General features: G+C 39.5%; 1 non-coding gene across 1 annotated transcript; it reads left to right on the top strand.

The window, feature by feature from the left end:
• Nucleotides 1-3,165: 3,165 nt before the first annotated feature.
• Trnad-guc lies at nucleotides 3,166-3,236 on the top strand. The gene has a single exon. It is a non-coding gene; the product is annotated as a tRNA-Asp (tRNA).
• The last annotated feature ends 6,581 nt before the right edge of the window (nucleotides 3,237-9,817 follow it).

The raw sequence follows: 9,817 nt of genomic DNA, 5'->3' as shown, positions 1-9,817 counted from the left end.
CCTCTTGTTGGGTTTAATGGCAATCTCAATGAACCATTCCTATCGCATTGGTTTGCAGATTGTTTTATGATCGTTTATTTGACGGTGCAAATAGTCGAGGACAAATGATCAACAATATTTCGGAAAATTTCATTGCTCACTGCTGGACATTGTGTGACATTGAATCGAATTTGGGGAAAAAATTCTTATGGAATTTCGAGTTTCATGTAAATTATTGGTTGTTAAAAATTCCAAGATTTTTTGACTTGAAATCTCAAGAGTAATTTTCTGAATTTTCACAGAGCAAATGAACTAAAAGATCAGGGATTTTATTGATTTCCAGATCATTTGACCAGAAAATCAATGGAATATTTGATTTTTCCTGCGCATCACACTGGGTCGATACAATACAAAAAATCCAAAACTTAAATTTGAAGGATTATAAAGGTTCCATTGCGCTCATCACGCCTCGAACTTCAATAAAACCGATTGAGTTCCAAAAAATCGTGGTATAAATGAATATTTATAGACAAGGCAAACAAGCAGTGAGCGCCAAATGATTCGATTTACCACTCCATCTCCGAAAAACCGGAAACGACGGGAAAAGTCAAGTTTACCTCGAGTAAATTCACTTGTCTTCGCGAGGAAGTCAAACAAACAAGATTAAAGTTGTAACTTTCTTGATTTAAACTTCGCATAGTTTCCTCTCGAGACCATTGTATTCAATTAAAACGTTTAGAGCTGATTTTTGGTGTTGAGTTTGCGAGGGGACGAGTGAATTCCATCAGCCAACGAGATCCCATCAACGACGGATTGCCGGGTCACTCGACTCTATTTATTTTCGTATTAAAAAATTGCGAATCGTTTGAGCGGAGTGGAAAGTCCGGACTTTGTTGTTGCGGTGAACCGATGTGAGTCCACAGCGAGCCCGCAGTACTGCACGTCCCATCAAAATTTTATTGCGCGTAAAACCCGAAGCTGTGCGTCAGGGCCAATTACCTGGGACGAACATCATCCTGGACGATATCCGGTGAAATTCTGTCGGTTATGTATTGTTGTTTGGGCGAAGGGTAGACGGGCAATAGCGGTGGGTTCACCCGGGGGATTGATAGAACGAGGAAATGTCGATTCTTTCGAATCTGCGGGGAATATCAAGAGTTGAATGAAATTGACAAAAAACGAGAAATTATGCATTTTTTTTTAATTCCTGTTTAAGGTGTTTCGGTTGAAAAGTCAAAATGATGGAAAAAAATTGGGGAATTCATGGGAGAAACACCTTAACAGAAATGTAATTCTCAATTTCTACCAATGGAAATTGCGTGATAATTTTATTTCAACTATTTTCTCCCCGTGTTATCCTGTGATTTCAAACGCAGGAAATTCTCAAAACTTCTTACTATCGATCCAATTACACAATCATTAGCTTGATTGACAAACCTCCGCACTCAAACTAATTAATGTATCAGGTTCGTCATAAAAAAAAATAACGCGATGCAATTTCTTTCGAAATCCATCACAAATACGACAATTTTTATGCAATCGTCGATGGAAAAATCCGTGAATTCACGAGCGCGGAGATGATGCGCATGCTAATGCAGCCTCGTGCTCTGCATCTGCGTTATGATAATTTCAATGGGCCATAACAGTCGTAAACAAGAAGCCGAGCCAGTCTCATTATGCCCACTCAACCGGATCATCTCTACTCAAATGATGATAAACGAGCGCGTATTCCTCTTTGCATTACTGGGTAATGGGTTCATATAATCGATTAAAAAAGCGCCTTAATCCAGTGGGTGATGAGTGGTTGAATACGTGGTGACAGGATTGTGCGGAGGGGAATAATTTATTTCGATTAGACAAAACGAACTCATTTGCATTCGTGTCGTTATGACAATCGACCGGCAGTTGCTAGAATTTTACGAGCGTTGTGATCATTTTTATTAATGTCTACTTCTGCTCGAGATGAATCAAACGAATTTATATAGAAAAAAATTTATTATACTATAGTTGCACTGAAATGTCAAGGAATGTAAAATGAAATTAAAGGATTCCAAAAATCGCTATTTGATACAAAATGGAAACTGCAAATTTTAAATTAATTATTACATGAAAATGAGCAATAGTCAGGAAAAATCGAGAGCATCATGAAAATAATATTCATGCTTCCATCCCATAATTCCTTCACAAAACCAACTAGATTCATTCAAATTATGGAAAACTGACTTATCAATCAATACTTTCTTTAAAAAAAAACATGGATGATTTTATTTTTCTATGGGTATCTAGTAACGAGGAAAACAGGAATTTTTTGCAATAAAATTTTCACTATCACCTCACTTGCTTCAAATATCTGAACTATATAGATTCCACACTGTTTTATGCAGTCAATCAACTATAAAAAAATTTAAATATCTAAGAATAAAAATTCTGTCCCCTTACAATTTCAGTCAGCCTATTATTTGCGACATAAAATCTGCAGACAGGATTTTTAAGCATGAAATTGCACTCTATAAAGATAAATAGAATAGAGCGGTTGAAAAATATGCGAGCGACAGGTTTTTTCCTCTGGAGAATTGGTAGATACCGTGAATACAAGCGATGAGAGAGTAAAAAATACATGAAACGAATGTTAAATTATTGTCAGTGCGACAGACGCTAGTGCCATGCATCACTGAAAAATTCCCGAGGGAGTACATCCTCGAGTATTCTTCCTTCTGAATTTTTTATTTCACATGCTGGACTCGTATTTTCCGCTCGATATGCGTCAATTCGAATGGAGACGGCTCGAATGGAGGATGGAAACGCTCTTTCCTGGGTTAGATGGTGCCTTTCATTTTGACTCATCTTGTTCAGCGTATTCCTATAAATCTCGAGTTCAGTTATTGGAGTGAGACATTGACGGGCGGCAATTCGAGTGGAATTGCCAATAAGACTGGGGTTGAGACGTCATCCGCAAGCACCTCATCTTTGATCCAAAAAATCAATGATTGTTTAACGTAAAAAAAACAATTTTCTTGAATTTTCAAGATGAATGAGGAATTTTGTGAATGTTTTCATTTCAAATTGACTCCCCGGGAGTCAATTCCCCACCGGAGAGATTGAAAAAAATTGTTTATATTGTTTGGAATTTTTAGCTGATTACAATTGGGACTCTTTATAGTGATTGTGGCACGCATAAAAATATATTCTTCGGTAGTACAGTGGTAGTATTTCCGCCTGTCACGCGGACGACCGGGGTTCAATTCCCCGCCGGAGAGATTTTTTTTTATTTCATAAATATTAATAGAAAGCCAAAAATTTTGTTGCAATTTTGTTTGCATGTTCATAAAAATTTTTCCGCGTCGACTTATCAACAATTTTCATCAACATTCGCCAATGACGTCGCGAACGACTGACGTATATGATGCACAGTATGGACAAAAATATTATAAAGTATAAAAAAAAATATGACAGTTCAGTATAGAAGTGACAAAATTATAGGATTAATATATCAACAGCAACAAAAACTTCAGAATAAAATACGTGATGTAGTATGGGGCAGGAGTGCTAGTACCGCCCAGCGGGTAAAACAGTTCACCAACTTATCTCCGCAACGCTTTGGCATCCAACAGCGGTGAATCTCCCATTCATTCGCTCGGATGGTAATCAAAGACTAATCGAATGCTTCATTCACGATATTTTTCAACTCATGAACTATTAAAATGTTTTATTAAATATTAGACAATGATGAGTTGACGTACTGAATATTTCAGTCACTCGTGAATACTCAGCTCCACACATACCCATAACCATCAATTAGAATTACCGTTAAATTTTGTACTAGTCAATTTGTTGATATTACTCTACAATTTTTAGTTATTAAATTAATCATCAATTAAAATCTTCAAATTTCGAATTATTTTATTCTATTATTTTTTCGAATTTCGAATTACTTTATTTTATTATTTTTCGCATTATTCTATATTATCGATTATTTAATTTATCTTCAGTCGGAAATTCATTTTGGGTTTGATTTCTAATCTTGAATGAATTCCTGAAAAAAAAAATATGAGAACTGGATTTGAGTACTATTGCCACTTCTACTGAGCTCTGTTCAACTCCCACAACTTCTGTTCAAAAATTCCATTAAATGCTCTACAAAACGAAGCCAGCAATGGTCAAAGCACGTAATTGTTCCAATATTCGCTCAACCCTTATTCAACCAGTTCATCAAAATCCTCTGCACACCATCAATCATCAAGCATCAACTCCAACGAGCAATTAGAATCAGATCACGATGTTTTTCAATACTCCCTAATAATCCACACACCCCCGTAATCCCTTCTGAACGCTAAGAATAATTCCATAAAGACGAGCGATGAAAGGGTTCGAGTCCTCCGCCAAAGGCTCATTCATCCCCGTCAGTGCTCAGCGATGCAGCCATGTCAGTGGAATTAGAATCCTCATTATCAGATAACCAGGCATCACCGATATTGAATAACGAATCTCAACCCTCAGATTTTGCTCCGTGATGCACGAATCCACGGACTGTTTACACATGAAAGAGATGCTTTGGTTCTGGAGCCCTGGGGGGATGGGCTGCTGGTGGGTGCTGTATAATAATGCCCGGGTGTGGTCGAGACTCAAGAGCACTATGGAGATCATGTTCATCTGTGGAACGAGGTTGCGCTTGTTGTGCCCCGCTGGCTTTTCCTTCATAAACAGAATTCCGTTGGCGTCTCCTCGAATAACATACGTGGTTCATCTACCATCATTTGGGTTGCACCCACTGTCATCAATTAGATTATTCTGTTATTGTTAGCACGATGATTCGTCAAAAGAAGGGATCGGTGAAGATTTTTGATAGGGGGCAGGATATTCAGTAAGTTTGGAGATGAATGCCAATCAGGTCATGGCTTTTGGTCATGCTACTTTCTCTGGGAGAAGTAGCGAGCTCCAGAAGTTGTTGAAATCGTCGAACTATTATCTTCGATCACCGTAAAGAAGCGATCAACAATCCTTTTCTACTTTTAGAATGACCAAAATCGGAAAACCCAGCGATGCAGGGCCCAACTCCCTCAGACGTCTCAAATTCCTTCCGGTCTCCAGCCAAATTGTCATTTCCACTTGGCATAACTCGTCTGAACCTATCCTTGTTTTACTTCCGTTTGAAGATACTCCCCTTCAGATTATCCTCTATGAATCATCTGGACGAAACCCCCTCCGTCCTCCTCAAATTATCGTAAAAGTCTCTCTCAACTTTATCTATCATTTACGGCTCCATGAAGCTTCTAAATTTTTTCTCAAATGGCCCGAGTGCATTTGCGCAAATGAGCTGTCTTATAAACTCCCTCCCGCCCCGCCAACTTTCCCTACCATCAGCTCTTTAATCGCGGCATTCTGCCGTAAAACTCTTCACCTGAGTCGTTCTTTTATTCCGCCCTATTCTGTCCTCATTTTTTCGCCTCCAGACTGCAATTCCTCCACCAAGTCACGAAGCAAAGGTGAGGATTTATGTGCGCATGAAGTTGGTGCTCAGTGCAGAGCCTAGAGAGGAGGAAGCGGTAGGAGAGGTAAAGCGTTGGGGTATAAAGGGAGGAAGAAATGTTGGAGGAAAGGAAAGGAGAGGAAGCTAGGCCAGTCCGTTTGGGGATAACGCGTTTGTCACATCCTCCAGGGCTGTGGAAAACTTGGATTTATCATCGCAGGCCCCGAGGTGTCTGCGAATCGGGTAGAAGGGGAGCTGCTTCATCCTGCAAGCTTTATGCTAACCTCATCCCTGCCTCCTCCTCGCGTCTGATCTCGGGGGAGTATTGATCACCTGCGATTCAACTGCGTTGTACGCATTTAATCATAATTTTGCGACGCTTTTTATTGCATTTGAGAAGAAATTACGGTGATTCGCGGCGGGGGGTTTGGATAGTTGGGGATTAGTCTCAATTTTGAATTTTGAGTAAGGTTACGCACAATGGCAAGGTCAAGTTGAGACCTTATTTTAAGATTGTAAAAGTCTTTGAGATCTTAATTTAAGCATTCTCAAAGGCTCAAGTTGAGACTTTAGAAGGTCTTATTTTGAGGCTGTGAAAGGTTTCAATTTGAGACTTGAAAGTATCAACAATATTTTTAAGTCTCAACTTGTGACATTTGAAAGTTTCGATTTGAAAAATTTGAAAATCTTAATTTGAGATCATAAGTCTCAAAATGAAGCATGTTGTTTTTTGAAATGACACTCTAGAGATGGAAAAAAGAGAGAATTCGCCAAGTATTCATTTCAAGAGCCGTCAAACCTTTTTCAATAGTAAGCATGTGACTTTATGGCGAAATGTAAGCTCCAAAACGTATGTATAATATATTTTTCACGACCCGTCAGAATGACGGAGGCGAAATGAGGGTTGAAACTGACAATCTGCCCCCGCATTATCGAAAAAACAAGCCATTTCGAAACGAGTTAGCGAGATTGATCCACTAACAGCAGTCACGGGGTTGGGGGGTGGCTCGATGGATTCCTGATGAGTCATTCGAGCGACTCGAAATTATCCCATTTCCCACAAACGACGCGTGGCCCGTTACCGTAAAGCGGTTCATAAACCCCACTAGTGTTGTTTATTCCCCATTTCTGTCTCTCTATGGAGAATCCCATTTTTGTTGTCTTCGTAAACTTCATGTCTTCTTTCCCAAGCGCGACCTTTAAGCTCGGTAATTGGGGGCACAAAAAATAAATAGAATAATTCAGTCAGGACTTTTCAACTTTTAACGTGCAGCTGAAAAATTCGTCATTTTGAACACTTTTAAAGATGATTTTTTCGTCGCAACAAAATCGCCAGTCGAAAATTTGAAAATTGCTAGTTTTTGTCTGTGATTATTAGATAGCCGAAACGAAAAACTACTATCCCTTGTTCCACATAAAACAAAAATTTTTCGGGAGCAAAATACGTATGAGAATATTGAATAACGAAGGAGTAGTGCTAGAAAAGACATTTCTTGCGTTTACAGAAAATGCAATTTTTTTTTAACTACTAAATCTATTTTTGCGACAAAAATTTTTCATTCCGGCGCACTCTCTGCATGTTTGGCACAAACAAATCCTTTTTTGTTAATTTTCAAAAAACCATTTTCTTGGCACAAGTAAGACTTGCTTGAGAGCTTTGTCATTTTTCTCTCAGTGTACAATTGTACATTTTCTAAATTTTTCCTCCCTGCACGAATTAAATGATCAAGGCTAAGAGCGGGACGACTCAAGGCCAGACGAATTGTTTCGATAAATGATTGATTATTGGCGTGGCGCGTGAACAATGCGCCATCGTGCGTTAATACGTACATTTGTAGGCGAATAGCAGGGCGATCAAGTGCGCTGACCGCGTGAATATTAAACGATGATGTAAATGATTCACGTCAACACGCGATGAGTATTATAGCGCTCGTGTTCGGTTTTTCTTGCCGTTGGTGGTCGTTTGTATTCTGTATTTGTCATGAGGATGTCTCCCGGGAGTTTTCGGTGCGGATGGTTAAGGTGGAGGTATTTGTTCATCGTGGGGATTCGTCCGGTGGAATTGTTTTTGGAGGTTTGTTATTAATTACGTGACAATTCCGTACTTTATTCAGTGCTGAACCTGAGAATTCACTGAACGTTTCAGATTTCCTCTTTCATTCCTATAAAAATTCCCGGAAAACCATTCCTCATTGCGGATTACGTGAATTATTGTTCCGTCATTTTTACTGAATATTTCTCTCCGTGTAAAAAATAATTTTAATAAATAACACAGGGGAGTCCCTGCGTCGCGTAATCAAGCAATAGATTTTTCAAAATTTCGAACGATCGGAATGCGCGGAGGAGACAGATCGATAGATGAGGATCGATGAGTGTTTCGCTACATCTGGAGAATCAAGTCTCGCGGCTGAAGGACGACGAGAGTGCGCCGGTGACCGGTGAGGCACGCGATGATATCCATGTATAGTGAGCATGTGAATATAATCGTGCCAATCGCCCGAAGAATCGGCGATTAGAGTTTTATTCACAGGTGAGAGTGTACAGCGATACTGGACGGACGGGGGAGAGGGGTGATGAGGTGGGATAAAAGGACTCCGGGGCACATATCAACGGCGGTGGTCCCGAGCATCCGACAACAAATCCTCGTTAGCCCCATACGGATTAATAGCGCCTGTCGCACTACTAGATCGTCCATTTCTCATTAGTAGAGACAACGGTGGTATCCATGATTATTCAGTGCGATGCGCGGGGATTATTGCATTCATCAGGAGAAATTTCACAGCGAAAAAATGCCGCAGGAACAAGGTGGATAAAAATTATGTGGAAAATCGCGAAAAATTTTACTGTTCGAAAGAGGAACGTGAAAGGAAATAGTTTAATATCTTCGAAACTACACTGTTAGAAAATTAATCTTGCAATTTCAAGTGAAAACGCTTGAAATTTTCATTTTCTTTCATTTTATTTTAATCATAATTAGAATAATTTAAATAATAAGGGAAGAAAAAACTATTATTATCTTTTACTGAAAAGAATTATTATTATTTCAAATATAAATAATTTTTCAGTTTTAGGGGAGGTTGGGGTAAAATGGACACTTTTGACTTTTTTTTAAATATTAGTGACAGGTTGAAATATTGATGAACTTTAATAATTTCATCAACAGGAGCTTTATGAGTGTGAGCAACTGCTATTGAAGAAACATAATATCAACCCCCAGGTCGTCAACTAATATTCCCATTAAACTTGGGCAATATAAAAATTAATGACTCAATTCGTTCCCATTAACGTTACAAAACTTGGCCATAAATTTTAATGAGTTACGGCGAGTTAAGCCAGAGCTTTTCTGCATAAGAGAAAAGTTGACTAAGAATTTCATTACGTTTCATCGGGAATACAGAATTTACAACTTCGTAGTAAAATTGTTGCCAATAACTGCACGACGAGTAATGTAAGGAATTTAGTCGCCATTTGTTTTGCAAATTAATAGGCGGAAAAACGGGAATGGGACGAGTCCTGTGCCCAAAGGAAAATCGTGATTCAAGCAGCTCGCAACGTGACGTGAGTGTCCAATCTGCTCAGTTCAAGTAGAATGCAGTCGACGAAAACGACTTGAAATGAGTAGGCTCTCGACCTAATTCAATAGTACACGCGATATTAAGAAAGTAGAATTGTTCTATTTTCCTCTGACCTCAATAATTCGGACAATTGTGATTCATTTACTCATCTTTCATAGAATGGTATTCAATTCTCTTTTGTTACGCGGGCCTCATGAAAATTCGACGCAAGCCGATTGTACCCACGAAAACAGCCTTACACTCTCCATTCAAAAATCCATTCCATCGCGATATCCGCCATGCCCATCGTCTTTCTCCGAAAGGATCTCCCCGTGGAAATTTCATTCCACCCCTTTAATTAATGCCAGAGTACTATTTCTCCCCGAGACTGATCTCCGCAATTCTCACAGGGTTTCAGAAATGAGATCGCAAATAACTTCATGCCAAGATGATTGATGTCCCCGAAACGAAGGCGGAAGTGAGTATTTCGTGATACAGCCTCGTGTCTCACCCAGCATCACCCCAAAACCCGGGGCTCATATGTCACTTCCGGCTTCAGTCCCTCCCCACCCTCTCCACTGACCGTTCACTCCATTTCCCCTGTGAATTATTTTTCCACCCACAGCGAGATGTTACAATTGATCGTCAGTGAAAAAAAAATTTCGTGACTCGCACTCCTTTTGCCGAGCGCTCTGGGATCTTCTGCTTGGAAAAGAAGAACCGTCTGCTCCGAGTGTACGGGTCTAATTGGAGCCTCGGGGTACATGGAATGAGAAACGTGGTAGAAAAGGGAAGTAGAGGGTGAAAAAAAAATCTA

This window comes from Diachasma alloeum, unplaced genomic scaffold (assembly GCF_001412515.2).
Source record: "Diachasma alloeum isolate Michigan unplaced genomic scaffold, Dall2.0 Dall_scaffold_00301, whole genome shotgun sequence".
Lineage (NCBI taxonomy): Eukaryota > Metazoa > Arthropoda > Insecta > Hymenoptera > Braconidae > Diachasma > Diachasma alloeum.
The sequence above is the reverse complement of the archived record's forward strand: the minus strand, read 5'-3'. Positions and strand labels throughout refer to the sequence as shown.